A 10850-nucleotide genomic window follows, 5' to 3' on the forward strand; every position below is an offset into this window, starting at 1 on the left:
AATAACGCTTGTTGATGTCATTGTGGCTATCTGTGCAATCTCAGTGCGATATAGAAAAACTTGCTTACAGGATCTACGTGCAGAACACGCGCAATGCCTGTTTTTAAAAAAAAAAAAAAAAAAATTCGAAATGTCCTATAAACTAGTTTTCATTTTATGGTTTTATCTGTTTGAACACTGTCACACTAATGGTTTGTTTTAAAACCTGTGGAGTTCCTGTTCTGGCACCAGTCTAGTGATTTCCATTTCTAAATGGAAGCAGAATTTACAACACAGGTCATTACCATGCGTCTGGGCCTTGTTTGAGATTTTTATGGATTTTTGCAATGTGCTGTCAAATAAAATGTAAGTCTCTGTGCATCAAGGCAAAATATAAAATTATTATTGACTCTTTCGCCAACACATCTAACTTTGGATGATGCTCCCTTGTAAGTATCCACGCACAGAAGCCAAAACATTTCAAAGACCTATTTTTACCTATGCCGTGATTTGTGCCGGTGAAGCACTATGGGATTATTTTACATGATACTCAAAGCTAACTATGCTCTAACGTTAACTTTCATTTAGCTGTGCTAGCCTATTACTGCAGACTTCTAAATATAGGAACACACTTGGCTTATTTCACTCATATAAAACATATATTTAAGAAACAGAGTTTAAAGTGCAGTGTACTTGACCGTTATATTTGTTAGTCTGTAGTGAATGGAAGACAGATCGAGGCCTGCTTTGAAATAGAGTAATTGCCAAATATTTAGGATGTCACATTGAACAGCTTTTACCATCTGCTTTTGACAGAGTAGTCAACTAATTTATTGTGTTGGTTTTCTGATTCATGTTTTAACAAACTAGTACTACCAGTTCTAATCTTCTTAATAACTGGTAATACTAGTTTTAACAGCTTCCAGTATCTCTTGTATCAAATATTTTGCGACAAAATAACTACTATTTACCATTCAATTGTGGCTACATGAAGTCCGCCTTGGCATCAGCAGAGTGACTTTGCTAATGTCAATGTACACTATATGGACAAAAGTATCGGGACATCTGACCATTTCACCAACAGGGCTTTTATGACGTTGCATTCTAAATACATAGACATTAACATGTAGTTGGTCTCTCCTTGGCAGCTATAACAGCTTCCACTCTTCTGGGAAGGCTTTCCACAAGATTTTGGAGTATTTCTGTGGGATTTTTTTCCCATTTATCCAGTAGAGCATTTGTGAGACACTGATGAGTCCCTGTTGGTGTAACGTCCCAATACTTTTGTTCATATAGTTTACAAGGAATATAAAGTCCAAAGGCAGTATATGGTATTAACTATACCTAAATCATTACAGCACTAAGAAAATAAAAGGATTGGCTTAAATGTGGGCCCGCAATGTTACAAACATTGCAATGTTTCAAACGAATGTTGAATGCAAGGAGCATACTTGGTTTTATAGTGAGAGGCATTCATAGCAGGAAGAAAAAAAGCTTACAGTGGAGCAAGTTCAAAGATGACTGGTTACAGGATACATTTTCAGTAAAGCATAGAGCAGTGCTCCTCAACCCTCTCCTCGAGGCACACCTAACAGTCCAAGATTTAGGTATTACTCAGGTGTGGCTAACGTGTTTTTGTATGTTAATTATGCAACACCTTAGACACACATGAGTAATACCTAAATCCTGTACTGTTAGGTGTGGCTTGAGGAGAGGGTTTCAAAATGTGCAGCTTGGGGGAAATACAAGAGAAGATACAAACCTTTAAATACATGAGATTGAGAAAAAAAAGATGTAAGAGAAGTATATTTTAAAATAGGAAAAACAATCAAACTCTTTGTTTCAGTCGTTCCAGTGTAAGGCAAATGTGAAGGCAAACAAGTCCAGGGACCGAAATTAGGATCTCTGTGTAATGCCTTGTCTTGCATGTTGCTGACTAAACAATCCAGACAGGCTATTTATTTCATGAAGTAAGTAGGCCGGATAGATCAACGGTGCAGATAAGCTGCAACACTAATAGACAACCAATAAGAAAGACTGTATTTAGAAACTTCAGAATAGAAATGTTACAAAAGCTAACTGGTCAGTATTCATCACTGAATGTGGTACTGGTTTCTAGGAACCTTTTCATATTTTCTTGAGAGCCCGATGATTCGTGCTCTTTGTTGATCTACTACCGTGCCAGTGAAAAAAGGGTGATCCGGTGCGCCAAACATGGTAGGGCCACAGTGGAGCTGAGTCTCCAAACTTCACCTCGTGGTTTATATGAACCTATTATGCCATGGTAAAACTCTTCACCACACAGTCTGTATAACAAATAGTTATTATTCTCTGTGCTCTCTACTTTCACTACCTACTAGTTGAAGAATTTGAGAGTTAGTCAGTGCTCTTGGTTTATACATTCAGAGTATCTATCTATAAAGACCTCTACATTTTTTTTTATTTTTCTCTAATTTTTTGAAGTGATTGATTCAAATGTTACATCTCGGGGAGTCTTGTATTCTTTTTTCCCGTACATTTGTCAGCTTATGCAGAATACACATTTTTAGCAACAAGTATCTTGGAAAAACTATAAGAAAAGTGGGATATAATAGAAACACTCACATTTTTCTGTAAATTTCTTTGAGGCCCAAAACACTTTTGGAGGTTAAGTTGGTTATAGAGTTTATTCAAGTTCTTCTGGGTTTATTGAATTTCTCTCAAGATATTATTTTGTGAACTTGAGTCAACATAAACTGTAAATGATGGTCAAGTTGACGTTAGTGAATCATCAATTTTCTCAATAGCAACAAACTCATTTATCCCAAGCAATTAGGCTCTCAACACACCTAAAAGCTTTGAGCATAGACTCATTATACTTTTCACACCCTGCGGGACAAAGCTCCAGTTTTGAAAGCATTCATGCGTAGCCAGAGGTGTGTGTCACGGTATATTTATAGGACAAATAATTTAGAAATATGTTTTTAAATGGCCTATAGCTTTTAGGGTAGGTTCTTGGTAGCAGATGTCACATTAAATGAATGTGAGCGAGTAGGCTGGACATAATGTGCAAACAAGGAAACTAATTTAACCAATGAGAAAAATAGTTTATCAGAGCAAGACTAAACACAGAATATCGCTAAGTGCTAGTTATAGTTCTGGTGTACCATCTTTTGTCGTCATATATCAAATGTGCCTTATTCTTGCACTTATTTTCCATAACACAAGACATGAGACTATTGAATATAATCTCCTGAATGGATATTACACAGTTACATCTGATGGCGTCAATGGGGTCCCTTTGCAGTCATACTAACCTGTTTAAAACCTGCCGTTCCTAATGACCATGTGTATATTATTGCTGCCAGTGTCACAATAACAGATTCATGGAAAGCAAGTATTCAGACACATACAAAACATGTTTGTCCTCCGTGAGCTGCACGTTTTCTTTGAATGCATGTTAATAAACAAGTGGATGTGCTACTAAGAAATAAAACTCTCAATATTTCCACGACACAGCAAGAAATGTATGAATTCCTTCCTGTTTACCCTGCAGATTGGAGTTTGGATTATGTTCCCCTAAAAGTATCCAAAGGCAGAAGCCAGCACATTCCTGCGCAAAGAGCTATTATTTGCCTGTGTTGTAGCTTGTGTCTCTAGAACACTATACTCTATGAAGCAACACACAAGCGTGCAGGCCAAATTTAACACTAATGTGACCTTATGCAAACCTTTGCTTTGGCCTGGCTATATAGGAAATCATAAGAGTTTAAATAGTTACTGTTATGGCTAAAATAAATTGCAGCTCAACTATTAAGAGCATTTTTGCTCCTTAATCACCCATCAACATCAACCTGTGACACTGGTGATAAATTGGGCACTTGTGGGTCCCTAAGTGTAGCCAACTGACACTTTTGTCCAGTGGATACAATACATGGATACAATACATGGTTTCTCACTCCCCTCCCTGTGATCCCTCTGCACCGATCACAGAGATAACAGTGTCTGTGATCTGTGCCTCATCAGAGCGATCGGACAGACCCTGCAGGGGATATCCTGTGCTCCGATAACCTTCCGGGTGACGTCAGCAGTGACGCGACCCAGAAGGGTAAAATATTTTCGGCGTTCACGCTGGATGCTGTTACATAAGATTGGGAAGCAGAAAGCCAGCGATGCTGGCTTCTACTGACAGGGGGGAGTCCAGCGGGTAGCGTTTAGCGGCAGGGATGTGTCCCTGCCGCTTCAAGAAGTTCAGGACGTACCGGTATGTCCATAGGGGTTTCTTTAGATGCGTTTTATGGACGTACCAGTACGTCTATAGGGGACTGAAGGGGTTAAAGTAACTTTACCTGCATTCCTTTTTTTATTTATTTTTCTCGTTCCTCCTTTTCTTTAACTTTATCGTTTGAAACTTGGCCCATATTTTCTGGGATGTCATCCAACATCCACTTACCGCTTAATACACCACTCCAATAATATGTAAAGCCAAGAGAATACCTAGAAGGCAATGTCCCAATTGCTCTAGTCAGGTAGAGGAAGGATGAGGGGTCAAAAAAAGACAAACAAATGAATCAATATGGTTTCCTTTATTTTAATTTGATAAAATTGAAATTCGTATGCATTCAAATGCATTTGTCTACTAACCACTTTGGTAAAAATCTGCAATCTCCCACTGGAAAGCCTGATTACTCAATAGGTTAAATGGCCCCAGGTACAGCAAGACAGGGGGTACTGCCCACTCTAGTACCTGCTGCCATAGGCCTATGCCAGGGTAGCAGGCCTAAAACTGCACTGCATGTGGCCCTTCATCAATCTGTGAGTGTTGCATTATTGTAATTAATATTTAGGTAATCAAATATTTATCCTTCTTTTTTGTTTATGAATAGTGATGTATCAATCAAGTCTGTATGTATAAACTATAATTCATTAAATCAGTATAAGAGTTTTGTTTTGGCACATAATGCACAATGCCCAGCCAGGCTCACCTGTAGTGTACTCACTTTCCTAGACTCAGGATTTCTTGTGGATTCTTTCATCAGGTAAGGGAAAAAAATACAACTAATCTACACAGCTATTTAATAATTTCACACTTAACATACACATATTCCTTTGAGCCATCAAGCTGCGGATGACTAATGTAACTAGCACTTATTACAAAAATGCATGTGACCTAAGTGGGTAATTGTAACAAAATATTGACTTAACAAGTTATACAGAAACTCTACAGCGTTACAAGGGTTTAAAGGTAATTTTGTAAGCTCATGACCTAGATATCACAAAAGACCCTTTCCTTTGATTAACGAATTCTACAACTAGAATGTCATACATTCTCAAAATATATAGTGGTATGGGGACTCTATATCAATTTGTATCAACTTTTTTCATATGTCATAGGTACCGTACTTTATTATTCTAAACATTGCATAAGATTAACGACCTTGGCTACAATCCCTGTGCAATAATTTTTTTTTTTTTTTTTTTTTTTTTTGCATTTCATCACTGCTTCTAGGAAAGCTCAGTTACCACATTTTTGTTTTCTGATTCAGGGACGCTGGTGGCATGGCATAAACAGTGCTCATTGCTTACATTTAAACGTTTTATTAAAAATATTATTTAGCACCACAGCAACCAACCACAGTCAGAGACTGAAATTAAGGAAATGGGATATGCCCACAGAGATTTATATAAATTGCACAAGGAAGGAATACATACACAAAGTGTTATATAAAATAACACACGTCAGGCACAGCAATAACATTTTATGAGCCATTTCTATTTGGCTTATAAGCTTTGTCTTGTCCTAGAAAGGTGCAGAGTTGAGCATACCCCTGTCTGCTCTAACATAAACTGTCTATGAGATGTCATAAAAGTCCCTGTTGGTGTAATGGTCGGGTGTCCCAATACTTTTGTCCATATAGTGTATGTGATCACCCTATTCAGCTAGGCAGCATTGGGCCATTACATTTTGGGGCAAGAAACATGGAGTGATGTGCTCTATAGTCATATGAGTCTAACAACCACAACCTCCCAAAGTCCAATTTATTTTTGTGGGCTGTTAACAATTTTGGGGAGGTTCTCTGATCTCCCCTGATCTGCACAGGGAGCTGTAAACTCAATAGAGGTCTGTGCTGTTTTACATGACCATTTTACATGACCAAAGTGATACTTTGCAGCTAAGTGTATAGGTGTCTCTTTGAGTAAGATGGGTAGAAAAAAGTTCCAAAAATTAGTGGAGCTACTACCATTGAAGACGGTAGGAAGACAGATGCACACAAATCAAGTATGCTCATATATAAATTTGTCATCAGAGACAAGAAAAATAAATAGAAAATGGCATCTCAAATGCAGTAGAAAATGACAACAATCTAAGCAAAGAAATACAATACTTTAAAAAGATTGCCCAGGGATGTGTGGCCATACCTTATTACACCAGAAAGGAGGTAGGAAGCATTTAAAAACAGTGAATGGAGTCAAATGTCCCTCCCATCCCCTGGAGCAAAAAGCGGCACGATGAAGACCAGAAGTAACCTATGCTAGCCTGAGCCTGTAGGCCAAATCCAGAGAATTCCTAGGTATCGAGTTTTTCGGGTTCAGTTGCTAAGGGATTAGGGCCAGATTCACCATACGGCATTCTGTTAATGTAAAACATCTAAATGGAATATAATATTCTTAAACTATATATTTTTTTAAAAAAATGCTGGGAATATTTCCAACTGGACCTGTGCAGGCATGCTATAATGCGATTGTGCTCATATATGTGCATGTTGAAATAATTGTTACATATTACTGTGTAATCTCTTTTTCTGATAAATATATATATATCTATATATATATATATATAGATATATATATATATAAATAATGTGTGACAGAGTCCCTACAATTATGACAGGGGGGTTGTATATAGTGCCCGAAATATTGTAGGGAATTTTATGTATTAAGGGTCTCCTAGAGAGTAGGGTGGGCCAGTGCTCCTTTTTACATCTGAGGGCTGACCAAGTCTCAAGACAATTAGAGTGAGTTACTATCTGCAGAAGATAGTGACCACGTATGATGTTGAGGCCTGTCTGATGGCATTTTATCAGACTACGGGAAGAAGAGGGTTGCCTGTGGCTGAATGGGCAAGTCTTATATCACCTTTCCACACCAGTGAGCCCCTTATAGCATACTATGATTATATAATTGGTCAAATGATAAATCAAATCGGGTTATATAATTAAACCTCCTGTCCAAAGCTCCTTCAGCGTTTGAAGACTTAGAGCCTAAATAAACTTGATTGTTCCAGGAAAAAAGTGGGAGACCTCTGATGAGCAGGTTGGGGTTTTTTTTAACTCCAGGGGCAGGTATAACGGAACATAATTTTGGTAGACTGGAAGAACAAGAAAAAATGACAAACTATGCTGTGAAATGCTTTAAATGTTGAGAATATGGACATGTAGCGTAGAACTGCCCTGAAAATGTTGAAATGATGGAATGTAATTTTGGTAAATGAGGTGGTTTTTCAAGTATTTCAGTTCAATGTGTCCTGCAGCCAACGATGGTTGGTTGTCTGAATCACCACCCTACTCCCCACCCCTTGGACCCAAACTGCACAAAATATAATAAACAATAAATCACTGTGCGTTACTCTGCATCTCATTGGGGCCCTCTATGTATGTATGTATGTGGAGGCTGTTGTGTACAGGGTTACACGGAATTATATTCCATTTAACCCTGCACACAACAACCTCCAGGCAGTATAAATAAATCTAAGAAAAGCTGTATACTACTGATTTTAAAAACATTTTCTGCATTTACATCAACATGGTGATGGTACACAATAACTTAATGTTACTGTCCCTCTTTAACCCCTTAAGGACCGGGCTCATTTTTCGTTTTCTACCCTGTGGGACCGAGGCTGTTTTGACACTTTTGTGGTGCTTGTGTTCAGGTGTAATTTTCTCCTCACCCATTTAGTGTACCCACATAAGTTATATATTGTTTTTTTCAGGACAAGATGGGCTTTCTTCAGATACATTATTTTGATCGTATCATCTTATTTACTATAAAAAAAATAAAAAAAACATGGTGAAAAATTGAAAAAAAAGACCTTTTATGACTTTTATTTGAAAAATCTTTTACTCACCTAAAAAAGCAAGTAAAAAAACTAGCTAAATAGATTCTACTACTTGTCCTGAGTTTAGAGATACCCAATGTTTTTATGTTTTTTTGCTGTTTTTTGTACGTTATAGGGCAATAAGTACAAGCAGCGTTTTATGATTTCCAAATCTTTTTTAACAAATCTGGTCATTCTGCCTACATCTCCTCTTTGGAACATCTTTGAAGCCGGTTAACTCAATTTAACCCATTCAAACCATATATTTTTGAAAACTAGACACCCCAGGGTATTCCAAATGCTGTTATTTTAACCCTTTCCATGCACCAATTATACAACTACACTTTGTCAAACTTTGTAATAGTAATTTTTTTTATTTTTTTTTTCCACACAAATTGTACTTTAGTTATAGATATACAGGTTCTGGTATATGTCACTATCAAACAACACCCCAATGTGTGTTCAGGAACATCTCCTGAGTACAGCGATACCCCACATGCATGGGTTTGTCAGATTGTTTGGCTGGTAAAAGGCTACTTTTGGGGCATGCGTAATTCAGGTGGTCATTTGGTCATTCTGCCTCCATCTCCTCTTTGGAATATCTTTGAAGCCGGTTAACTCAATTTAACCCATTCAAACCATATATTTTGGAAAACTAGACACCCCAGGGTATTCCGAATGCTGTTATTTTAACCCTTTCCATGCACCAATTATAGAACTACACTTTGTCAAACTTTGTAATAGTAATTTTTTTCACACAAATTGTACTTTAGTTATAGATATACAGGTTCTGGTATATGTCACTGTCAAACAACCCCCCAATATGTGTTCAGGAACATCTCCTGAGTGCAGTGATACCCAACATGCATGGGTTTGTCAGGTTGTTTCAGATTTAAAATGCCACATTTGGGAAGTGCGCTTTTTTTCTCCATTTTGGTCAGTCTGTACCTATGCCCTATCTGTGAGCTAGGCCACTCCAATTTACCCCATCAGCCATTTTTTATATATATTAGACACCCCTTGGGTATTTGAAGTGCTTTTATTTTAACTCTTTGAGATTTTTGAGAAATTTTAGCACTTGCTCAAAATAATAAACTTTATTTTTAATTTTTTTTATTTTTTTAATACTTTTTTTATATTTTTTTTTACACATTTTGCTGGTACTGGATGGTTCATCTAGTGACATCACTGCATAATTATTTTTAAATGTTAGCACATTTTTTTTTTTTTTTTCCATTTTTTCCATTTTTTTCAATTTTTTGTATAAAAAGGCATTCTTATTCATGGTCAGATTCTCTTGTTAAAAGTCCCAAAGAGAGACCGAAACATTGCGTTTGTACCACCAATATTTTGATGTAAATACAGAAAAATCATTTTTTTTATAAATCTGGGGTGTGTTCATTTTCTTTGACCTATATACTATATGGACAAAAGTATTGGGGCACCTGGCCTTTACACCAACAGGGATTTTTAGTTGCATTTTAAATACATAAACATTAATGTGGAGTATTTCTGTGGGAATTTTTAACCATTCAGCCAAAAGAGCATTTATGAGGTCAGACATTGGTGTTGGACGAAAAGGGTAGGCATGCAACCTGTGTTCCAATTTATCCCAAAGGTGCTCAGTGGGTTAAGGTCAGGGCTCTCTGCAGGCCACACAAGTTCCTCCACACAAACTCATCAAACCATGTCTTTATAGACCTTGCTTTGTGCACAGGGCACAGTCATGCTAGGACATTGGGGATGTCTGGGCCTTCCTAAAACTGGTGTCACAAAGTTGGATGCAACTCCTGCGACTCCTTGTTCCTGTATCCTCATACCAATTTAAAATGCCGTATATTCCAGCGTATAAGATGACTGGGCGTATAAGACGACCCCCAAGTTTTCCAGTTAAAATATAGAGTTTGGGCTATTCTCGCCGTATAAGACTACCCCTCTACCCAGTATACAACAACCAGCCAATTACGGCAAGCGATGTACCTTATCGGTGATTGGCTGGTTGTTGTATACAAAGCCTGCTTGGATTGGGTGGGTCAGCTCTCCCTAACATATGCCTGTCCACACACACACATGTATAGACATACACTGCCCTCACACAACCCTTCCTTTACACACATATACACGTACACACCAGCTTAAAAACACACAAATACACATACACTGCCCTTACACACACCTGTCCATACACATACACTGCCCATACACAGACATATACATACATACACTGCCCTTACACACACACATATATATATATCTACACATACTAACATACGCCTGTCCATACATACACATTTATACACTGCCCTCACCACACACCCCTGCCTTTACACACACACATATATATATATATCTACACATACTAACATACGCCTGTCCATACATACACATTTATACACTGCCCTCGCCACACACCTCTGCCTTTACACACATTATATATATATATATATATATATATATATACACACACACACCAGCTTACAAATACCTACACTGCTCTTACACACACCTGACCATACACATACACTGACCTTACACACACACATATATACACATACACTGCACTTACACCCCTTTCTCCCCATCTCTTACCTTTCTCATCTTCTGTCTTCCATCCAGTTGTGGGAGCGTGAGGTCTGTCATTTCAGACCTCTGCTTTACTGCTCCCTCATCACTATGCGTCGGCAATTGATGCCGAGCGCTGGGATATGACATCATCCCCATGTTCGGCATCAGTAGCCGGCGTGTAGTGATTAGGGAGCACGGAAGCCGAGGTCTGAAGTGCCAGACCTCGAGCTCA

This window comes from Spea bombifrons, chromosome 3, assembly GCF_027358695.1.
Source record: "Spea bombifrons isolate aSpeBom1 chromosome 3, aSpeBom1.2.pri, whole genome shotgun sequence".
Lineage (NCBI taxonomy): Eukaryota > Metazoa > Chordata > Amphibia > Anura > Pelobatidae > Spea > Spea bombifrons.